The sequence below is a fragment of the Helianthus annuus genome, chromosome 11 (assembly GCF_002127325.2).
Source record: "Helianthus annuus cultivar XRQ/B chromosome 11, HanXRQr2.0-SUNRISE, whole genome shotgun sequence".
NCBI classification, from domain to species: domain Eukaryota; kingdom Viridiplantae; phylum Streptophyta; class Magnoliopsida; order Asterales; family Asteraceae; genus Helianthus; species Helianthus annuus.
The window spans coordinates 15,714,217-15,736,811 of NC_035443.2; positions in this window are offsets into that span (position 1 = coordinate 15,714,217).

Genomic DNA, 22,595 nt, shown 5'->3' on the forward strand with positions numbered 1-22,595 from the left:
CTGGTTCGAGTGTTCGGTGCGACGATTTTCGATATTTTCGATTTCGATTGAGACGAGACGAGCACGATAGAGTTTCCTATTCAAATTACTTTCAGTCCCAATTACTATATCTAACATACAATCTCCTATGATTCACCCTATCCTTACGTTACCATTCGTCGTAGTTCGATTTCGATTGTATTCGATTTGAGTTTCGAGTTTCAATTCGAGTTTCGATTGGTTCGATTGAATACCACACAAATCATAAAGTAAGCACGCACAGGTAACACATAAGGCACACACACACGTATGCAACTAAAGTTCGTATAATTCGAGATTCGAGTTCGATGATAGTTAGATCGGTTTGATTATAGATTAGTTGACTTTATCGCATTGTTACTTCCTACTATTCGCAGTCGTAAATTGGTTTGCGTTGATAAAACATTTGATTACTTCGATTCTTTCTAATTACAACACTTACTCCACATAATACAAATAAAACTGAAAATAGACTATCTATAGTCAAAGAAAGTCAAAGTTGACTTGGACTTTGACTTTGACTTTGACATTCGAAAACACGGGGTGCTGCAGCCTCCCTTTGTTTAGGGAATTTCGTCCCGAAATTAGGCTCAAAGTTGCACAGCACCGTGAATTACCAATTTGACGCTTCAGATCTTTATTTGAACAACTGCGGGTACTTAGCCTTCATGTCGCCTTCGAGTTCCCAAGTGAACTCCGCGCCTCGTTTGCCTTCCCACCGGACCTTCACGATAGGGATGCGAGAGAGCCTGAGTTGCTTGGTTTGGTGATCCATGATGTCGATGGGCTTTTCTACGAAGTGTAGCGTTTCGTTGACCTGAAGATCGTCGAGAGGTACAATCAAATCATGGTCAGCTAGGCACTTTCGGAAGTTGGACACATGGAAAGTCGGGTGGATGTTACTGAGTTCCTCCGGTAGTTCGAGTTTGTAGGCGACTTTTCCGATCCTTTCCAGAATCTTAAAAGGTCCAACATATCGAGGCGCTAGTTTTCCTTTCTTGCCGAATCTGACTACACCCTTCCAAGGTGATACCTTTAGGAGTACGTAGTCGCCAACGTCAAATTCAAGGGGCTGCGTCTTCTATCGGCGTAACTTTTCTGTCTATCCCTAGCCCTTGCCAAGTTGTCGCGGATCTGGAGGATTTTGTCAGTCGTTTCTTGTAGTATCTTGGGACCGGTTAATTGCGAATGGCCGATCTCGTGCCACACAATAGGCGAGCGACATCTTCTTCCATACAGGGCCTCGAATGGTGCCATTTGTATGCTGGCATGATAGCTGTTGTTGTACGAGAATTCGACTAGCGGTAGGTGTTTGTTCCAACTGCCACCGAAATCTATTACACACGCGCGGAGCATGTCTTCAAGAGTATGAATCGTTCTTTCAGTCTGTCCGTCAGTTTGAGGATGGAATGCAATACTCAGATTAAGCGACGTACCAAGGGCCGCTTGAAACGTTTCCCACAATCGCGAAGTAAACTGAGCGTCACGATCTGAAATGATGTCACGACGCGTACCATGATTACAAATGATCTCGTCGGTGTAGATTTGGGCTAGTCGTTCTACCTTGTAGTCTTCCCGTATTGGCAGAAAGTGGGCTGATTTAGTCAGACGGTCTACTATAACCCAAATGCTGTCGTGACCGGATGGCGTGGGCGGAAGTTTGGTTATGAAATCCATAGCTATACTCTCCCACTTCCATATAGGGATTGGAGGTTGTTCGAGTAAGCCGGAAGGTCGTTGATGTTCAGCCTTGACTCTTGCACAAGTCAGGCAACCTCCAACATAGAGAGCGATATCCCGTTTCATACCCGGCCACCAGTACTTGTAACGAAGGTCCTGGTACATTTTATCGGCGCCGGGATGAATAGAGTATCGGGACTTGTGGGCTTCATTCATTATAATATTTCGCAAATCGGTCCGCTTAGGGATCTAGATTCGGTCCAGATAGTAGAAAATCCCATCTGCTTTGCTTACAAGCTGAGCTCCATCGTGGTAGATTCTTTCCTTCTTCAAGGTGCGTTCGTTGAAACAAGCATGCTGAGCTTCGCGGATAAGAGCTTCGAGGTTGTGCTGGGCTTGGGTATTGCGAATACTGAGCAAATAACTCCGTCTGCTGAGTGCGTCGGCTATAACATTCGCCTTGCCCGGGTGATAACGAATCTCACAGTCGTAATCGTTAAGAAGTTCTACCCATCGGCGTTGACGCATGTTAAGTTCTTTCTGATTAAAAATGTGTTGTAAACTCCTGTGATCGGTGAAGATCGTACACTTGGTACCGTACAGGTAGTGTCGCCAAATCTTCAATGCAAAAACAACTGCGCCTAGCTCGAGATCGTGGGTCGTATAGTTCTTCTCATGGATTTTGAGCTGACGAGATGCGTAAGCTATAACCTTGTCTCGTTGCATAAGGACATAGCCGAGACCAAGGTTAGAAGCATCACAGTAGACAATGAAATCGTCGTTTCCGTCCGGCAACGTGAGAACGGGAGTATTGCAGAGCTTGCGCTTAAGGGTTTGAAAAGCAGACTCTTGTTCAGTTCCCCAAACAAAGGACCTGTCTTTATGGGTAAGAGCGATAAGCGGCACAGCGATCTTAGAGAATCCTTCGATGAATCGTCGGTAATAACCCGCTAATCCAAGAAATGATCGGACTTCAGACGAGTTCTTTGGCGTAATCCAGCTTTTAACTGCTTCAATCTTTTCGGGATCGACATGGATACCCTGACTATTCACGATGTGACCCAGAAACTGAACCTCCTCCAACCAGAATTCGCACTTGGAGAATTTGGTATAGAGTTGGTTCCTCTGAAGTAACTCGAGGACCAAACGTAGATGTTGCGTGTGTTCGGCCTTTGATTTTGAATAAATCAGGACATCGTCGATGAACACAATGACGAAACGGTCAAGATAAGGCTTACACACGCGATTCATCAGATCCATAAAGACCGCGGGTGCGTTGGTTAGACCAAAAGGGATAACAACGAACTCATAGTGGCCGTATCGAGTGCAAAAGGCTGTTTTAGGTATATCTTCTTCTTGTATACGCAACTGGTGATAGCCTGAACGTAGATTGATCTTCGAGAAACACTTGGCACCTTGCAGCTGATCAAATAAGTCATCGATTCGAGGCAAAAGGTAACGGTTCTTGATGGTCAGCTTATTCAACTCCCGATAGTCGATGCACATCCTGAACGACCCATCCTTCTTTTTGACGAAAAGGACTGGCGCGCCCCAAGGAGAGGTGCTCGGGCGAATAAAGCCTTTTTCAAGTAATTCCTGGAGTTGGTTTGAGAGTTCCCTCATTTCGGATGGCGCGAGTCGGTAAGGGGCTTTGGCAACAAGGTTAGCTCCAGGAATGAGGTCGATACGAAAGTCGATATCACGACTTGGCGGTAGTCCAGGAAGATCATCAGGGAACACCTGAGGAAATTCACGAACCACTGGAACGTCTTTGACTTCAACCTTCTTTTTCTTTTCCTTCTCCGCTACTACAATGTTGGCCAAGAAAGCGCTGTATTCCTTGTGGAGATACTTGTTGGCTTGGACGCATGACATAAGTTTAAGACCTTTCGAAGCTGTCTCACCGTACACACACAATAAATCTCCATTCGCGAGCGAGAATCGGATCATCTTTTCGAAGCATACAACTTTAGCATGGTTTTCGCGAAGAAAGTCCATGCCTACTATGACGTCAAAACTTCCGAGTTGCATTGGAATAAGGTCGATTGGGAAGAGGTGCTTGTTGAGCTCGAGAGTACAATCACGGAGAACAGAGTTAACCGCGACGGTTCTTCCAGTAGCAACTTCAACCTTGAATGACGAGGGGAGATAAGAACGCTTACGACTAAAGAGTTTCTCGAATTCAAACGACACAAAGCAGTTATCGGCACCAGTATCAAACAAACACGATGCATAAATACCATTCACAAGGAACGTACCATTAACCACGTTGTTATCAGCCTGGGCTTGACGGGCATTGATGTTAAAGGTTCTGGCTCGGGCTGCTTGCTGTTGCTGCTGAGGCTGCTGCTGCTGTTGCTGGGTTCTTGCTTCACAACCCGGTTCGGGCACATGTTTGCAAAGTGGTTAGGGTCACCACATGCAAAGCAGACTCGAGCATTGACCGCGGGTGTTTGAGCTGCAGGTTGGCCCTGAGGGGCTGGAAGTAGAGCTTGATGAGCGGCGGCTTGAACTGGGGCTTGACGGGGACCATAGCGGCAGTTCGCAGTGAAATGGCGGTAGAGGTTGCAGTGGGCGCAGAAACGACAGGCGATTCCCACCGGATGATGGTATGAGCATGTCGGGTAGAGCGGGTGGGGACCCGTGTAAGCGCGCTTAGCTGGCGGCGCATTGATCACTGGAGCTGGTCGGTGGTGTGACTGCTGCTGAGCCGGTACGGCTTGCAGAGGGGCAGCAGTTGTTGTCACAGCACAGTTCTTGTTGCTGGAGCTGTTGTTGTTGTGCTTCTTCTTTCTTCTTGACGACTTGGAGGGTTGAGCAGTGGTGGTGTCGACGGTTGACGTGGCGGTGGCTTGGTGCAGAGACTTGGATGGCTTATCCCAGAAACCAGATTTTACTCGCTTGTCATTGATCTCGGCGGCAAGCAAATAGGTCTCCTCAATTGACGATGTCTTGGCGGCGTGAACAAAGTCGGCTACACAATCGGGTAGAGCTCGAATATACTTCTTGATGGCCATGTCTGGAGTCTTGACCTGATCGGGACAGATGTTGCTGAGCTGCTTAAAACGTGCAGTTAAAGCAGCGTTGTCTCCATCCTTCTGCTTGATGTTCCAAAACTCGTTCTCCAGCTTTTGGCGTTCATGGGGAGGGCAAAATTTGTCCATCATAATTGCCTTTAACTCTTCCCAAGTCAGCTCATAAGCTGCATCATTTCCGCGCTTGTTTCGTTCGGCCGTCCACCAGTCTAGAGCTCGGGACTGGAAGACGCCTGTAGCATTGAGGGTGCGGAGATTCTCAGGACAACCGCTTTGGCGCAGAGTGACTTCAACTGTATCGAACCATTGAAACATGGCGGTAGGGCCATCTTCTCCGGTGAATTCCTTGGGTCCGCATGCTTTAAACTGTTTGAAGCTGAAACCAGTCTTGCTAGCATCTTTGGGAGCGTTGGTCCGCGACTCTTCAGACGACTTGCTAGCGTTCTCATATGCATCGCTTACAGCTTTTGCCACACTCTTGGCGATGAGAGTAGCGAGACGCTTGTCTCTCTTCTCTTGGCGGGTCAGATGGTGTCGGGATCCAGACGACGACATGGTCTGCAACAGGCATCGTCACAGGACTCAACACAGCGTAATTGAATCTCACCTCACACGTCTACTACTTACTAAAGCTTAGAAACACGTCGAAACATGCATTCACATAAACACGTAGGCACATAATCACAGATTCACGTAATCACCGTAGCACATAGGCACATAGAGCACAGAGACACATAAACACAGAAGCACATACATATTAAACACAGAAGCAGTTAAGCACGCAGTTCTCTTATAAGCATACAGAGTATTTTGACTGCCCCAAGATCCTATCATTCAAAGCTCGCGTGTCGTTCGTATAGCATGTTGGGGATAGTATAGCGCATATCGCATTATAGTACTGTATAGAATTGCAACGGCTTGTTAGTGTTTTGAGGTAGAATAGCAATACGGGTCGTGTGTGTTGATCGAAGTGATGGCAAAAATCGACGAACCTCAAAATTTAAACACATAAACAGGCAAACACACCTAAACCACATAAAAATCGAGGTAGTAGATTGTCTGCGGCTACTAGACATTGACTACCCGAATCGATTCGACTACTTACAATAGACTTGTCGTCACTTTTCGACTTTCGGGATCACGTTTCTACCTCGATTCTTGGGCGTTCAATACGTTTCCTTAAGTCGTACTTGTGAGTTCAGGTCGTTGGAGTCCGTCGAGGCTTCGGTGGGATGAGTAAAAGTTGGAATAAGTTGCCAAGATTCGGGTTTCACCCCTGGCTTAGCAATTTCTTCCTTGTTTTAGTAAAATTCGAGGAGATTATGCATCAAAATATGGATTTCACTCCTGATTTGGTATAATTTTCCTCGTTTGTTGTTCGAAAATCATGAGAAAATCATAGGTAAATTGATGAAATCGGTCATTAATCAAGTAATCTAGCCGGGAGTTTGCGGCTTTCACACCTATTCCTGACTAAATCGCTCAACCTTAGTCATAAATTCGAGTGCAGTGCTAGCGAGGGTATCTGGTTATAATACCTAGCTGAGTCGTGCTGGTTCCTAACTATAGTCTAGGTCTCTAAGACAGCGACCCGAACTAGGTCGTGTCTTGCCTAATTCCCTATAGTTATGGCTCTGATACCAATCTGTCACACCTCAACCGATGGCGGAATCATCGGGCATGGCACTGAGCGAAACAGATTGTTCAGAAATTTCCATAACAACTATCTATATAATTCAGTTAAAGATAGTCCCATACCGTATCCCGAATAAACAAATTCATTATTACAGATAACATCCAAACAAGTAATTTCTGTTCCGACAACTCATATTTAAATACAAAACATAAATATTGTTCAAATGCTCCTAAAGACCCAGCCTGACAAGATCTATAGACAACTATGCTCTAGTTGCTTTTTCCTGACAGACAACTACTTGTTGGGGGCCTCTGGAGCTTTATTCTAGCCTCGCTTTCCTAGCAAGCATACATCTTAAACACCTGTCACATACGTTAAAATACAGTCAATACAAAAATGTAAAGGTGAGCATACAAGTTTGATAATAGCATATAGTGTTCGAATAGTTTACGCATAACCAGCACGTACACAGAGGAAAACGAAGCATGTTAATTATCGACATGGACCTATTGATACCAATGACTGCGGGTTGACCGTCCGAGGCGGTTTGCAATACATGATTACCACCGTAATCCATGCAAGTAATTGTCCTTAACAACCCCCGTGTGAACGGGTGCTGAGTCCAAACTATAGTACTACGTCGTTAAGGCAGGTAGACAGCATTCCACGTGTAAACACAATCAACAAGCATTCATTTAGTCACGTAATACATGCAAATCGGTTAGCGTTCAAATAATTGAGTAGTGTGTTCGATGGTGATTTTTGATAAGTAACGTATGTAACACCCAAAAGTGCTAAAAGCAAAAAGGGATCGAGTATACTCACAGCGATTGGTTAATGGAATGAAAGGAGCGCTTGAGAGTAGGGTTAGCCTGAACAGTTCGATAGCATGACGATGAATACATATAGAATGAAAATAAGTGTAAATGGGTCGAACAGCCTAGTCGATCGAACGGCAGGTTCGATCGGGTGGATTATTCGTTCGGCTGGACAATCTGTTCGGACAGCCTGCCCGATCGGCCGGTAGGCTCGATCGGTTGGACTGTTCGAGTGGATTGTTTCTTCCTTTGATGTGTTTGTGTATTATGGTTTGAACTTTTGAAGTTTTCGTTGTAGCGTTTGAGAACACTGAAGTGTTCTTACCTTTCAGGACGATCGATCGAACGGTCTGTTCGATCGGTCGGCTTATCCGATCGGATAGGAACTTCAGTAGTAGTCCTCATTAGGTTGTCACTCGATCGAGCAGCATATCCGATCGAACAGCCTGTTCGTTCTGACAGCATGTTCGATCGGGTGGCACCCCAATGCGTCGAACGTGTTGAAAATCGATTAAGTGTTGAAGCATAGTATCTCATGATCCGAAGAGTAATGTTCACCAATCGATTAAGTCGTTCGATCGGTCATCACTTCGTTCAATACCATACCTCATGAATTTGACAAATTGTGGGGCCACATGCTAGCCGATCGGCTGGCCTGGTCGATCGGCTGACAGGTCCGATCGGTTGGGCTGTCCGTTCGAACAGCCTAACCGTTCGGTCAACATCCTGACCTGGTCAGCCTGTTCGTCTAACACTTGACTTTTCTGGTTATTTGACGCTATATCGAGGTAACTTGACGACGAGTTGAACTATGACACTTTAGCTCTTACTTGTTTCTCCTGCTCGGACAGGAATCACCCAAGTCCGGCCGGTGAACGGTTCGGAACGTCGGTTTAACGTTTAGCCCGAAGTCGGTGAACCTCGTAGATAGAACCCGGATCTTGAACCACCCAACCATTGGAATGATCGGTGAGTTGGCTCAAGCTCCGTTTCTACCGGTTTGAAGGCATTGAGTGTAAAAGAGTTGAAAGAAAGTTGGAAATCCTTCTTCCAATCCTTTACATCATGTAAATGTTTAGATCTCCGGTAGATCTTGACTTGTTTATGTGGAAATCGGTTAGATCCGAGCTATTCATGGTGGACTGAGGCCAAAACATGGTGTTCTTGAAGAATACCATGATGACATCATCCTTGAATGCTTGGATCTTGATGATTTCACGGTTAGAAATCAAGATCTGAAAGATAGAAAGGTGTAGAAGTGTGCATTGATCAAGAAAGTACAAGATTTAGGGTGAAAACTTACCAGAAATGGAAGAAATCTGAGAAAAGAAGGAGGAGCACGAGCTGGTCGGCCAGAGATTTCCAAAAGTGGAAAGGATGATAATGACAACCCTATTTATAGGCTCCAAAAGAGGAAAGGGCTGGCCGATCGGCCAGGCTTCCCAATCGGACAGCCTGCTCGATCAGACAGTCCGTCCGATTGGTTGGGCTGTTCGATCGGCTGATAGCCTGATCGATCAACAGCCTGGTTCGAGTGTTCGGTGCGACGATTTTCGATATTTTCGATTTCGATTGAGACGAGACGAGCACGATAGAGTTTCCTATTCAAATTACTTTCAGTCCCAACTACTATAACTAACATACAATCTCCTATGATTCACCCTATCCTTACGTTACCATTCGTCGTAGTTCGATTTCGATTGTATTCGATTTGAGTTTCGAGTTTCGATCGGTTCGATTGAATACCACACAAATCATAAAGTAAGCACGCACAGGTAACACATAAGGCACACACACACGTATGCAACTAAAGTTCGTATAATTCGAGATTCGAGTTTGATGATAGTTAGATCGGTTTGATTATAGATTAGTTGACTTTATCGCATTGTTACTTCCTACTATTCGCAGTCGTAAATTGGTTTGCGTTGATAAAACATTTGATTACTTCGATTCTTTCTAATTACAACACTTACTCCACATAATACAAATAAAACTGAAAATAGACTATCTATAGTCAAAGAAAGTCAAAGTTGACTTGGACTTTGACTTTGACTTTGACATTCGAAAACACGGGGTGTTACAAATGTGACCAAGCTCTGATACCAATTGTTAGAACTGAGTTTCTGTAAACAAATATTGATTATCACAATAATATTCACAAACTGGAAGTCATCATCAACAATTGTTTTTCATTAATCATCAAGGGTTCAATGTTTTACAACTCGATTGACTCTACAGACTTCCCCTCAACTGATCACGTAAACAAAACAGTTCGTACACGAGAAAAGGTGAAGTGTGTGATAAATAGATCACTAACAAGTGTGATCTATTTATACTAAGTACGAAAGCCCTATTCAGTGACTGGCTGACGTCACCCTGACAATGACATCTAACATTCCTAACTGAAAAGATTCCATAAATGTTTGCAAGCATCTATCTAAACTCTGATAAGATAAATATTGTTACATTGAGAAACCACTGTCTAAGCTATCCTCTGTTGTAGTTGTCCAAACATCTGTTTGGCCAGACAGATGTTTGGTCTTCTTCAACAGAACTTTGGCTTGATCAGGGCTTTGGTCTTCAACAGAATTTAGTTTCAGCAGATGTTGTATCCTCTTTGAACATCAGTTCCAAGTCTTGATTAGATGTTTGTCATGCTCTTGAACAGACGTTCTAATTAGGTGTTCAAGATTCACTATCTTTGGGGAGAGACAGGTTCAATCTTTCGCGTATTTCTTAATCAATGGATCATGCTTTGGCCTTTGGATATCATCTATTCTTTTTTTGTTCCAACAAAAATAGTCTCACTAATCGATATGTTGGTAGGCTCAATGTTAATCAAAGGTTTGCATAAGTGATACTTACATAACGAATTGTTAACTAGTGTGTGTCATATCTCATTGGCATATGGTCTTGGTTCCGTGATTTCGTTTGATAGAATTGCCGAAATACTGAGATACTAGTTCTTTATATTAGTTTGGTATCTGGGGTATTATACAAGTCTTTTGTCTTGAAGGGGTAAGGTCCCAAAAACCTTGCTTCAAGTACTTGGGACCATACCATAACCTCGTCAAAAGACCCTCTTTAGACCTTGCAAAGAGAACTTAGAAAGAAAACGATGATCAACACATGCGCGCCAAAAGGAGACTAACAAATCCTTGCGCTGATCTCCATAGCAGACAAGATAAAAATCCTAGCAAACACTTCCGCATAAATAAAATCCATACTTGGATAAAAATAATTTCTCTGTTTCCACGAAGTTAATGTTAGGAGGAGTCACACAGGATTGCAGTTGTACCCTTCTAGAAGACTCTATTATGTGTCACACCCTGGCTTTGCGGAAGCGTGGTTAATTTGGTGTGACTTCTTAATACCATAGCTTAATCATAACAAAGCTATATGAATTAAAAACATGCAAGAATCATCCATTAAGTTTTAAAAACCAAATACAGTACCATTGTTTTAACGGAAACATACCCTAACAACCATAACCTTGTTCAACAAACATTACAACTTAAACATAGCATAAACACAGTTTAAGGACTGTGACTTGTCCAGGAAAGAGTCACATTCCCTAAACCCCGGATGACCTTGGAAACTAGTGCAGCGGGAAAACGTGCCATACCGTGCCAGATCTTTAATTCCCTGAAATACATGTAAGTTGAAAAATCAACAATAATGTTGAGCGAGTTCATGTGTAAGTGAGTAAATAAACCTTTGTATTTACCAAAACCCTGGTATGTAGCAAATAAGGAAAAAGAGATCACCAATGGTTTGCAAGTCCATTGATACGTGTGAAGTGCAAGTAGGAAGACTCAAACCTTGCGATTTTGCGTCGGGAACAAAGTCACCCCGAGGTCCGTTATGCTGGACCTGGGGTTGGGCTCGCTACACCCAGATAGATCTACCGCTTACGTCCCTCGGTCCTACAATGAGGATTAATGGCCTCCAGTTCCCGCCTACCCACTCACATGATCTAAGTAGTAACCCTCCTTACGCTAACCATACCATGTAAAAAGTACTCGTAATCATAGTAACATGTATTTCACCCCCGCAGTTTAGAAAACTGAAAACAGTTAAGAGAAAAGGGGGACATGAACTCACAGTCGGTGCGTCTCTACCAAGTACTCCAAATCAGGCAGCTGTGCAACGACCTACATGTGCTAAATCTATTAGACGGACGGTCGTGCCTTAACTTTATAGTTTAAGTTTTTGGGAAATAGTTAGACAACTAAAAATAATATTTACGTATTTTTACAAAATAATCATAAACAGTGTGGTGAAAATATATTCACCGAATGTATATTTATCACGTTTAGTTTTGTGAAAATCCCACCTCCGAATATTTGTAAATAAAGTCGTGGCGAAATATATTTTGAAAACATGTCAAAAATAATTCTAACGCTTGTAGTGTAAATATTTCTAAGTGTTAGGTTTTTAGAAAAATTTCGCCAGAGTTTCCTCTGTAACTGGAGGTGGCCACGCTTTTAAGCGTATCATTTTCTTTTACAAAATCAACTTCAACAACTTCTTTATTCAATCAACAATTTCCGACACATCAACTAGTCGACAAGTATGTAAATCGCATAATCGCATGAACTTGTAATTTTTCCGAAACTATAGTGTAAATCCCATTATATTTTGTGGATCTTTACATAAAGTAGATCGATCTCGTAAAAACCTCGTTTTTAAAGTAAATCCATCTTTACAACTTCTCGTCATCTTTTACAAAGTTTGTTATTTTGTCGAACCTTTCATTTCACAAGTGTTTACACACTTGTGGTTTATAAAAATCATACTTGCTAGTGTAGGATCCGTATTTTAGAAAACATGATTTCTTTGATATGTGGTTCTTTGAAAATACCATTTGTACATACGTAGATCCGCTAGTTTCAAACACTATTTTACAAGTAAAAATACTTTTACACAAGTTCATGTTTCTCGTGTGGTAGAGTTTCACCTTATGTCAAGATCCATGATCTTAACCAAACCGGGTTAAATGGTGATCCGAGCTACCACAACGTAGATCGGGTCTAAATAACTACACAAATCAAATACTACAACTTTTACACCACTTATATGCTTTTAACCATCAATATTCATGTTTTAGTAGACTTTTATGCTTCAAAACGCAAGTTTCCGCATTTTAACTGTTACATATCTTATTAACCACCTTAGATTAGTTCGAGTATGAGTTTTAAGTGTTATACCTCTAGCTCGGGGCTAGGGAAGAATCTATGCGAAAAAGAGGTGGATAAAAGCTAGGTAGAGAGGTCCTTCGTCTTCCGTTTGCTCCAAGACTCCTAATGCGCGACCCGTAACACTTGTATAACCTTGGAATGGAAGGATCAAGAACCGAAAAATGATGTAGAGGGGGAGGGGTGTTCGGCCGAAGGTATTAGAGAGAAAGGGAGAGTTGTGTTTGGGTGGTTTTGTGACAAATGATCTCTCATGTAAACACAAGTTATTTATAGACAAAGTTAACATGTTTATCCATTGGTTTTGATGTTCTCTAGATATGAGACATCATGGATTATAAAATTCAAAAATGGTACAAGGTTAGTCCCATGGGGACCGATCGGCCCAGGGGGGGGGGGTAAGCTAGTTCGATTCCAACTAGAGGTTAAGTATTAGTTAGGTTAAACCAAGTTAGATTTAGGGGTTAACTTGGTTAGTGGTGTGATGTGTTTTATAGCGGGTGTTAGGGTGTTCAGGGACCCTAACTGGCTCAGAAAAAGACCAATAATATTAATGTCAAAATTTTCATGTTCCGGGTATAGTCCGGTTGTTCAGTTGGATAGTAATCCGTTAAAGCGCTTAATAAAGCTTTAAAGTGTCGTTAATAACATTTTTAGTGACACAATTTATTTCTCAAAGTGTCGGGAATATTTCCTCATGTTTTGGCACTTTATTAGTTAGCCAGAAGCTGATATGTTAATTAAAGTGCTGTGTTTGGTGCTTAGAGTACGTTTTAGGCACATCCAGTCATTATATCTTATTCCTAGAGACGTAGTTCTACAACCCTTGTATCCCTACACTCACTATGGGTGTAGTAAAAATATTTCTGGCTCATACAGGCCTTAGAGGCAGTGTCTGCCTGATGCTGGCTTTATCAGCATGTTCAATAGGTTATCCGTTCCCGGTGCTACTGTGCTTTTGTGCATCATGTTTGTCACTAGAGTACAGCATGTAAATAATGTAGTAACAGAAATCAAAGTATGATGCAGATATGTACAAGTATCAACAGTCAAGTAGCAGTTCATCAGTAATTTCAGTTAAGCACAGTAATCAAGCAGTAATTAATTATTAATTAAATCGTACGGATACCTGGTTTAGTGAGGGTTGTCACATTCTCCCCCCGTTAGAAAAATTTCGTCCCGAAATTTAAGTTCTGCTTGTAGAAGCAGGGTTCTTTGGAAATAAGTGGGGGTATTTCTCTTTCATTCGGTCCTCACGCTCCCAGGTGAATTCAGGACCATGGCGGGCATTCCAACGAACTTTGACGAGCTTGACATTGCTCCGGCGGGTCTTGTTCACCTTCCAATCCGTGACCTCAACAGGTTCGTCAACGAAGTGGAGCGTGTCGTCAACATGAATTTCATCGGTAGGAATGGCAACGGTATCTTGTGTTGGACTTTTCTTCAGATTGGATACATGAAATGTATCGTGAACTAAATGGAGTTCAGCAGGTAAGTCCAGCTTGTATGCTACGGTCCCAATTCTTTCCAAAATCCTGAATGGTCCAATATATCGCGGATTTAACTTCCCACGCTTCCCAAAGCGTGCCACCCCCTTCCAGGGTGATACTTTCAACAAAACCATATCAGCAACCTCAAACTCTAGAGGTTTCCTGCTTCGATCCACGTAGGCTTTCTGCCGGTCACGAGCCGCACTGATGCGATCTCGGATCTGTGCAATCTTATCAGTGGTTTCCTGGACCACGTCAGGACCAACCAACTGTCTATCACCTGCGTCAGACCAACAGAGCGGTGATCTACATTTGCGCCCATATAAAGCTTCGAATGGCGCGGCACCAATACTGGTGTGGTAGCTGTTGTTGTATGAAAACTCAACCAGAGGCAAATGCTTATCCCAGCTACCGCCCAAATCCATAACACATGCTCTCAGCATGTCCTCCAACGTCCGAATCGTCCGCTCGCTTTGACCGTCGGTCTGCGGGTGAAACGCGGTACTCATATTCAACTTCGAGCCAAAAGCTTCTTGGAAGGATTGCCATATCCTTGATACGAACCTTCCGTCTCTATCGGAAATAATCAAGAGAGGTACTCCATGGCGTGTAACAATCTCTCTCATGTAAATTTCAGCCAATTTGCTTGTATTATCCTTTTCTCGGATAGGCAAGAAGTGTGCTGACTTCGTTAATCGGTCCACTATCACCCAGATGGTGTCATGGCCTCTTGCCGTTCTTGGCAATTTCGTAATAAAATTCATGGAGATTTGTTCCCACTTCCACTTGGGAATCTCTGGTTGTTGCAGAAGTCCTGAAGGCTTCTGGTATTCCGCTTTGACCTTAGCGCAAGTTAAACATTTGCTCACATAAACAGCCACATCGCCTTTCATCCTAGGCCACCAATAATAATCTATAAGATCCTGGTACATCTTATCCGCTCCAGGGTGGATAGAGTACCGCGACTTGTGAGCTTCATCGAAAATAACCTTCCTTAAACCTCCAAACAAAGGAACCCAAATCCTTTTCTCAAAACACAACGTTCCTTCCTTGTTTGGTACCAATAACTTCTCCATCCCACGGAGATACTCTTCTTCAAGGTTTCTCTCCTTGAGAGCTTCTTTCTGCGCGGCACGAATGCGCAGAGGAAAATCGGTTCGAACAACCATTTCCAAAGCCCTAACCCTTATGGGCTTGATCCTCTCTTTTCGACTTAGGGCATCGGCGACCACATTCGCCTTCCCTGGATGATACTTTATCTCGCAGTCGTAGTCATTCAACAGCTCTACCCATCGTCTTTGCCTCATATTCAACTCCTTCTGGTTGAATATATGCTGGAGGCTCTTGTGATCTGTGAAGATTGTGCACTTCGTACCATAAAGGTAGTGCCTCCAGATCTTTAAAGCAAAAACCACTGCGCCTAGTTCCAAATCATGTGTGGTATAGTTCTTCTCATGCACTTTCAACTGACGCGATGCGTAAGCAATAACCTTTTGGCGTTGCATCAACACACAACCCAATCCTTGACGCGAAGCGTCGCAGTATACCACAAAATCATCTGTACCTTCCGGTAGGGCTAAGATTGGCGCGTTGCAAAGCTTATCTTTCAATACCTGAAACGCTTCTTCCTGTTTGATTCCCCAATCAAACTTCTTGTCCTTCGGAGTGAGGAGCGTCAATGGTTGAGCGATCTTTGAAAAGTTCTCGATGAATCTTCGGTAATAGCCAGCCAAACCCAAGAATTGCCGAATCTCGGTTGGCGTCTTTGGCGTTTCCCAATCCTTGATCGCCTCGATCTTGGTTGGATCCACGTGGATTCCATCTCCATTTACCACGTGTCCAAGGAATTGCACTTCTCTTAGCCAAAACTCGCACTTAGAGAATTTGGCGTATAGCTGTTCCTTCTTCAGCAGCTCCAGAATGGCTCTTAAATGCTGTTCGTGCTCAGCCTTCGTCTTTGAGTAAATCAAAATATCATCGATGAATACAATCACGAACTTATCCAGATACGGCTTACAAACTCGATTCATTAGATCCATGAACACTGCAGGTGCGTTTGTCAAACCAAACGGCATAACGAGAAACTCGTAGTGTCCATATCGAGTTCTGAAGGCTGTCTTCGGGATACTCTCCTCTTGTATCCTTAACTGATGGTATCCAGATCGGAGATCGATCTTCGAATAGAAGCTTGAACCTTGAAGTTGGTCGAACAGATCATCAATCCTTGGCAGAGGATACCTATTCTTGATCGTCAGCTTGTTCAACTCTCTGTAGTCAATGCACATGCGGAAACTACCGTCCTTCTTCTTGACAAACAAAACTGGAGCTCCCCAAGGCGAGAAGCTCGGTCGGATAAATCCCTTGTCTAACAACTCTTGAAGTTGTGTCGACAGTTCTTGCATCTCAGGCGGAGCAAGTCTGTAAGGTGCCTTAGCCACAGGCGCGGCGCCTGGAACTAAGTCAATGCGGAACTCCACTTGCCTTTGAGGCGGCAAGCCAGGCAAATCTTCTGGGAAGACTTCTGGGTACTCCCTCACGACAGGGATGTCTTCGATCTTCGGTTCTTCAGCTTTCTTATCTACAATGTGTGCCAGAAAGGCAGCACATCCCTTTTGCAAACACTTCCTTGCCTTCAGGCAGCTAATAATCCTCAACAGCGTCTCACGCTTTTCTCCGTGAATGACAATGGTCTCACCATCTTCGGTCGAGATACGAACGACCTTCTCATGACAAACTATCTCAGCCTGGTTACTCGATAACCAATCCATTCCTACTACCACGTCGAAGCTTCCCAACTGGACTGGTAGTAGATCTAGAGCGAACTCACGCTCTCCCAATTCGATTACGCAACCTCGAATCACTTCATTAGCTTCTACTAACTTCCCATTCGCCAATTCGATTGAGTACGGAATATCTAATTTACTAGCGGCTAAACCAAGCATATTCTTAAATTCTAACGACACAAAGCTATAATCGGCGCCAGTATCAAGCAAAACGGATGCATAGCGTTGGTTTACAAGGAACGTACCAGTGACAACATTGGGATCCTGGCGCGCTACCCTTGCTTCCATGTTGAAAACCCTTCCGCGGGCTTGGTTTAACTCCGGGCAATTCCTCTTGTAATGCCCAATATCACCGCAATTGAAACATCCGGGCCTCTGCCCATTTCCACCACCGTTTCCAGCTTGATTGTTTCTCTGATTACGATTCATAGTGCCCGCTTGGTTTGCATTGTTGACCCGATTCCCATCACCTCCATTGTTTCCTTGTGGGCGATTCCCAATACCACCACGATTATTTCTATTCCCAAATCCTCCTTGGCCTCCCCGGCCAGCATTAGCCCAACAAGAATCCTTCGAATGACCAGTCTTTCCACAAGCTTCACATACTTTTGGCCCGCATCGACCAGAGTGATGGCGTTGGCAAGAGTTACACTTGGGATGTGCACCCATATATCCCTTACCTTTCCTCCTACCACCAGCTGTATCCAGAACTGGCATACTTTGCTCTCCTTTCTTAACCACCACCCCGGTGCCCTGCTTAAAGTTTGAAAACTTCCGCTTGTTTCCCCCTGATGACTCCACATGAGTCTCTTTCTTCTTGGGCTCCGCTTCATCAAACTTGTTCAAACGAATTGCCTCCTCGGTGAGAGCCACGCTCAAATCAATGGCTTCAGTGATCGTCGCAGGTTTGGAGGAGGTCACCATGCTTATGATTTGAGGAGCTAATCCCCAAATGAAACGTTCAATTCTCTTGAACTCAGGAGTGACCATGTAGGGTACCACATGCGACAAGTCGTGGAACCTCTGAACATACTCTGCTATCTTAGGACCTTCCATTTTCAAATGCCAGAACTCGGTCTCCAATCTCTGGATTTCAGCGCGGGAACAGTACTTTTTGCGCATGAGTTCCTTCAGTTCGGTCCAGGTCAGCGCGTATGCAGCAGCTTCGCCAAGTGTCTGTACTTGCAAGTTCCACCAGGATAGGGCTCCATCCAAAAACAGCCCAGAGATATAAGTGACTTGCTGATCCAATGCGCATTTGCTCATGCGAAGAACGGATTCTGTTTTCTCAGCCCAGCGGACAAAAGCGACAGCACCTCCTGTGTCATCAAAGTTTACGGGCTTGCAGTCCAAGAACTGTTTGTAGGTGCACCCTACACATACATTATAACATATGATTGGCATTAGCATTCTTGCTAAGGGAATCCATTTAGGTCATGGTATGTCTTAATGACTTAGGGTTACCATGAGGTGGATTGTTGTTGTTGCCGGTGTTGCCAGAGTTGCTTCCACTCATTCCTCCTTAAGAGGCAGCATATTGAGCAATAGCAGCAGCAATGACTTGCTGTAGTTCGGCCTGGGTCGTAGGGATTTGCTGTTGTTGACGTCTTGGCGGCATCTTCTAAAGATGTGTTCACGTCGGTCAGGCCATAGTAAAGCGTACGTATATAGTAATAGTAATAGCACGTAACATCTCATGTTATCAATATACCACAAATACTAATCACACAACATCCCATGTCACAAATATTATACACACAACATCCCATGTCATAAAAAAAATATAAATAAGCAATCAAGCGAATCAAATGTGATGAGAATACTGCGATTGCCATATATATATCGAGACCACAACGTATGTGTATCAGTACATCATTGTGTCATACAATCATCAATCAACTAGGGGCTACATCACCCCTGTCCAAAAGCTATATCAAGTCAGTGTCAATACATCGAATACATCAAATATATGTCAAAAGTCAGAATCATGTAGTCTCCAAAAAGGCTGTGCAGTCAAAAGCAATCGCGGTCCTCTCACCAACGTCTACCCTAACAGTACTGATGAGCTCTATACAGATGGCGGTGGAGGAGGGGGAAAGTGAGTGTAAATCAAACGTCGTAACTGGAGCCAGTCCTCCTCCATAGCTCGCTGAGTACGAATGATAGAAGCAACCTGCTGCTCCAGTGTAAAGAGGCGAGCAGCATAATCTGGGGGTAATGATCGAAATGGCTGCAGAGGAGAGCGTGTCTGACCATGGCACGAACATGGTGGCAGCTGAGCTCTCTCAAGCTCCTGGATACGCTGCGTGTGTGACTCATGCTGAAAAACGAAAGACATCAAAACGTCCTCAATAGTGTGTCCCACATGGAATGGATGGTATGGATCAGTCGGTGGCATGACGGGCGGTGAGGACCAGAGCAAAGGCTCACTGGTAGGGTCGAAAGGTGCCACATGAAACGGTGAAGCAGAGGGTGGAACAGATGACATCTGGGGCATGAAGGGGATAGACATCGGTACGTGCCCAAAAGGATGGGCTGAAGAACCCTCTCCAGGCCTCGCTGGAGGTACAAACTGAGGAACCTGAAAAGAAAAATCAACATGTCGTGTAACAGGGATCTGAGGGGGCAAAGGTGGAACATCCTCATCAGCAGGTATCCAACCGTGCTGTGCATGCTCATCCGGTGGATCCATGTGGTCTGCAAACAGTGCATGCTCAGGCTCAAGTGGAACTGGATCAAATGGGGGAGCAACAAAAGGGTGAACAGGTACAATGTGATCGACAGGATGGTCAACAGGTATATCAACAACAGGTGGGGGAACAACAGGATCGACAACAATAACATGATCACCCTCCAGATGATCATTGACAGGCGGGTCAGCTAGAACAGGCTCAACTGGGATGCCAGCATGTACGGGGTCGTGCTCGGGCATAGGATCTAGAGCAGCTGCCTGCTCGGGAGCCAAGGCAGGCTCATGGTCATCAAAAGCCATCTCGAAATCGAATTCGGGGTCAATAGGATCGACTGGGTCAGCTGGATCCTCCATGGGATGATCCATCGGTATGAACTCAATATCAAGATCCGGGTCGAATCCCGGAGGAAAGATAGGATCAGAATCCTCTATGTCATCATGGTCAAACGCAAAGCTGGGAATAGGTGTGGCAGAGGATGCCTGGTCAGGATCCGAATTGTGTGCAAAGTGCTGTGCGCTCACCTCGTGAGAAGGTGCGGATGCCACAGACTCAAAGGAGTCTGGGACCGGTGAATGTGCGGGTGAGTCCTCGGCAGGAGCACCAGCGATCATCAGAAGGTCGCCAGCAGGAAGAAGGGCTGCGTCCGGGATCTCATCCTCGATAGGCTCATCCTCAAATAGATCAATATCGCCGTCAGCCTCGGCGTCAAGAAGTAAGTCATATGCTGGATAAACGGCTAAAGGTATAGGAGCCGGAATCACTGCTAGAGGTAGGTACTCAGCAGGAGGGCCATCTGCAGGCTCATCAGCACCCTCGGGTAGTGCGAAGGGCTGGAAATCGTCATCGTCAGTGCTGGCGTAGTCAGAAGTGTGCACCTCGTGCTCCGAGGATGGGAGGTCATCAGATACTACAGGTATGGGTCCAGTGGTGTCCGAGTCGCATACGCATAAACATGTCGCATGGCACAGGCGACTCATGATGTCTGTATCATAAACACAAATATGCACAAAGAATCAGGTAATCACATAAGTCACCAAGTAAGAAATCACATAATCCTCCTAGTCCCACTAGCCTCCCAGTCTCCTAGACTGACATTACTAGTCCCACTAGCCAAATTCTTCCCAGTCTCTAAGACTGCTCTATCATCCACCTCGACCTCCTAGATCGAGCCTCGGCCTCCATGACCGAGCCTCAGCCTTCATGACTGAGCCTACTCTTCCTAGTCTCACTAGCCATCTACCTCGATCTCTAAGATCGAGCCTCGGCCTCCAAGACCGAGCCTCAGCCTCCAAGACTGAGCCTAAAACAACAAATATCTACCTCGATCTCTAAGATCGAGCCTCGGCCTCCAAGACCGAGCCTCAGCCTCCAAGACTGAGCCTAAAAATAATAAAATGTGCTCAACATTTGTTTATAAAAAGGTTTTGGATCTGGACTTAACTGGTATGCAGTAAAAATGTTTTCGTGAGAGCCCTAGTGATCATAGTCTAGACTCGAGAAAGAATCCTAGTTCGCTATGATCAGAGCTCTGATTCCAAGCTGTCACACCCTGGCTTTGCGGAAGCGTGGTTAATTTGGTGTGACTTCTTAATACCATAGCTTAATCATAACAAAGCTATATGAATTAAAAACATGCAAGAATCATCCATTAAGTTTTAAAAACCAAATACAGTACCATTGTTTTAACGGAAACATACCCTAACAACCATAACCTTGTTCAACAAACATTACAACTTAAACATAGCATAAACACAGTTTAAGGACTGTGACTTGTCCAGGAAAGAGTCACATTCCCTAAACCCCGGATGACCTTGGAAACTAGTGCAGCGGGAAAACGTGCCATACCGTGCCAGATCTTTAATTCCCTGAAATACATGTAAGTTGAAAAATCAACAATAATGTTGAGCGAGTTCATGTGTAAGTGAGTAAATAAACCTTTGTATTTATCAAAACCCCGGGATGTAGCAAATAAGGAAAAAGAGATCACCAATGGTTTGCAAGTCCATTGATACGTGTGAAGTGCAAGTAGGAAGACTCAAACCTTGCGATTTTGCGTCGGGGCACAAATTCACCCCGAGGTCCGTTATGCTGGACCTAGGGTTGGGCTCGCTACACCCAGATAGATCTACCGCTTACGTCCCTCGGTCCTACAATGAGGATTAATGGCCTCCAGTTCCCGCCTACCCACTCACATGATCTAAGTAGTAACCCTCCTTACGCTAACCATACCATGTAAAAAGTACTCGTAATCATAGTAACATGTATTTCACCCCCGCAGTTTAGAAAACTGAAAACAGTTAAGAGAAAAGGGGGACATGAACTCACAGTCGGTGCGTCTCTACCAAGTACTCCAAATCAGGCAGCTGTGCAACGACCTACATGTGCTAAATCTATTAGACTGACGGTCGTGCCTTAGCTTTATAGTTTAAGTTTTTGGGAAATAGTTAGACAACTATTTCGTGTTTACATTTTGCATGTACTTGGTAGTTAATCTCCTTCCCAAGGATGGGGGATTTAATACATGTGCGTTCGAATTACACCATTAAGTCTCACTTAATATATTCATTTCCAATTCCAAAATATAAATATTTTCTCAAAAATATTATATTTTCATTTCACATAATATTTCCCCAAAAATAATACGTTGATAAAATACGCGTTCGTAAATATTTCCGTATAATGCGTAAGTTACGTTTTATCATTCGTGTGGTAATAGTAATTACCAGTGTAACTTATATAATTATCGTAGAGACGTTCGTATTACTTTGGATCTGTCATCGTTCGAAATATTATTTTTATTCTAAAAATAATATTTACGTATTTTTACAAAATAATCATAAACAGTGTGGTGAAAATATATTCACCGAATGTATATTTATCACGTTTAGTTTTGTGAAAATCCCACCTCCGAATATTTGTAAATAAAGTCGTGGCGAAATATATTTTGAAAACATGTCAAAAATAATTCTAACGCTTGTAGTGTAAATATTTCTAAGTGTTAGGTTTTTAGAAAAATTTCGCCAGAGTTTCCTCTGTAACTGGAGGTGGCCACGCTTTTAAGCGTATCATTTTCTTTTACAAAATCAACTTCAACAACTTCTTTATTCAATCAACAATTTCCGACACATCAACTAGTCGACAAGTATGTAAATCGCGTAATCGCATGAACTTGTAATTTTTCCGAAACTATAGTGTAAATCCCATTATATTTTGTGGATCTTTACATAAAGTAGATCGATCTCGT